General features: G+C 58.0%; 1 non-coding gene across 1 annotated transcript in view; it reads right to left on the bottom strand.

The window, feature by feature from the left end:
• LOC124774181 overlaps positions 1-591 on the bottom strand; it is a 1909-nt gene extending 1318 nt beyond the window's left edge. The window contains exon 1 of the ribosomal RNA XR_007015173.1: positions 1-591. This exon is cut by the window's left edge and continues 1318 nt beyond it. This is a non-coding gene — a ribosomal RNA (small subunit ribosomal RNA).
• Between the last annotated feature and the right edge of the window lie 1909 nt (positions 592-2500).

Here is a 2500-nt window from a genome sequence, read left to right on the forward strand (position 1 = left end):
GGCTGCTGGCACCAGACTTGCCCTCCAATAGATACTCGTTAAAGGATTTAAAGTGTACTCATTCCGATTACGGGGCCTCGGATGAGTCCCGTATCGTTATTTTTCGTCACTACCTCCCCGTGCCGGGAGTGGGTAATTTGCGCGCCTGCTGCCTTCCTTGGATGTGGTAGCCGTTTCTCAGGCTCCCTCTCCGGAATCGAACCCTGATTCCCCGTTACCCGTTACAACCATGGTAGGCGCAGAACCTACCATCGACAGTTGATAAGGCAGACATTTGAAAGATGCGTCGCCGGTACGAGGACCGTGCGATCAGCCCAAAGTTATTCAGAGTCACCAAGGCAAACGGACCGGACGAGCCGACCGATTGGTTTTGATCTAATAAAAGCGTCCCTTCCATCTCTGGTCGGGACTCTGTTTGCATGTATTAGCTCTAGAATTACCACAGTTATCCAAGTAACGTGGGTACGATCTAAGGAACCATAACTGATTTAATGAGCCATTCGCGGTTTCACCTTAATGCGGCTTGTACTGAGACATGCATGGCTTAATCTTTGAGACAAGCATATGACTACTGGCAGGATCAACCAGGGAGCTGCGTCAACTAGAGCTGAGCAGCCGGCCGCCCGGGAGTGTGTCCCGGGGGCCCGCGCGAACACGCAAGCGTCCGCTCAATCATTCTGCAAACAGGAGGAGGCTGAGCTCCCCTGCACAATACACCTCGAAACCCTCTCAGGTCCCGGCGGCGCGCAGCGCCGTCCCAAGTACTTGGTCGGGTTCGAGAGAGGCGCAATCGCCCGGAGTTAGGCGAGTAGACGCTTTCGGTGCGACCACCCGTGCTCCCAACTGAGCTTGCCGCTGCCGACAGAGGCCCGGGAGCGTGCTGTCGTGGCATTGCCGGCGGGAGACAACACGCGCCACCTACGGTGACCGGCAGCTCCAACGCCAGCGCCACAGAAGGACAAAAGCCCCACTTGGGTGCCGAAGCGAACTCTCCCAGCACAGCGCACGCGCCAACACATCCGCACAGCTGCGATACAAACCACCAGCGAGAACCGCTGGGGCGACCGAGCAGCAGACGGCGTCGCGGCGCCGAGCGCCGGGCGGCGGCGCATCCTCAACGCACACAGTCCTCAATCGGACCAGCACACTGAAGATGTCCACCGCGCTTCGCACCGGGCCCGCGAGGACCTACTTTGGCCGCACGGCGCCGCGCGCAGGGTGCGCCGGCGCGCAGCTGCGACGCCTGCCGCGTCCGTCGGCCGGCGCGCCTGCCACTGGCCGCCCCCACCAGCCGGCTGTAGCGCGTGCGCCCACGCACCGCGCGGCCAGCACGCCGGGAGGCGCCCCCTCACCGGCCGGGGACGGTCCCACCCAGCCACCGCCGCGTATCGCTTCACACCCAGATGCCGTTCAGTTTCATCGGCATGGTGGGTATCGCTGGAACAACCGGTTAGTACCTCAACCTATCGTCGCCATCACCGATTCACCCCTAGCGAGAACAACCGCACCACAACGGGTTACCATTTCTTCATTTGCGTAACTTCACCAGCAAACGTAGGCGTCCATCGCCATTAGCAACTTCAACGATTATTGCATGCCTGTGTCAGGTGTCACGCCACACTACGTCTGCCCACATACACGCAACAAAATGTGCACGCCTAGACAATACGTGGAAGGTGGCCCCCGTACGTATGCGATGTCCATTGCTCGAACGACTGTCAACCGGCCTCTGTAGCATGTCGCAGATATGGAACGCGGTGCACCATGCTATCACGGTGTTTGAGGAGAGACGACTAGGTCCGAATACATCAACACACAGCTCATGCTGATCGCCATCCACGGCGTCCGTTCCTCCCACACGTCTCTATGGCGTACCACACTGCAATCCAGCTCTCATAGGGAGACGACACGTAGCTGCGTGCACAATATTTGCACTGTATGGTCCGCCGTTTTTGGGCGCAGTCGTTGTACGGTCACACATGTGCCACGATGTATCATTCAGTACATAAGGACGAATGTGCAGTACAGATTGTGGTTTATGCGTACGACATCAGCGGACAGTTGACACAGGCCGCACCACAACGTAGCCTGAGTACGTCGCATGCGAAGGGCATTGAACATGCAAACTTCTCACCAACCAGCTTGCGAAGGCAGGGGGCAAGGTGGGGACGTGGGGAGGGGTGGGGGGGGGGGGCGGCATGTACGTCCTGCTGCCATCCACATAACAGTGTACAGCAGGAGCATGTGGAAAGTCAGCAAGACTTGCAAGGTGTTTAACATGAAGCGATACACAGGGGAGCGGGCAGTGCGAGTAGCGAACTATATTGCGAGGGTTGCGGGTGGGCAACACTACACTAATTGAACGAGTCGTATAACAATTACAGAGCAGGTTTAGGCGACAACGTGGGTTACGTTAGCGGACAACGTGGGTTACGTTAAGGCACAACGTGGGTTACGTTAAGGCACAACGTGGGTTACGTTAAGGCACAACGTGGGTTAC

The sequence above is a fragment of the Schistocerca piceifrons genome, unplaced genomic scaffold (assembly GCF_021461385.2).
Source record: "Schistocerca piceifrons isolate TAMUIC-IGC-003096 unplaced genomic scaffold, iqSchPice1.1 HiC_scaffold_961, whole genome shotgun sequence".
Classification (NCBI taxonomy): domain Eukaryota; kingdom Metazoa; phylum Arthropoda; class Insecta; order Orthoptera; family Acrididae; genus Schistocerca; species Schistocerca piceifrons.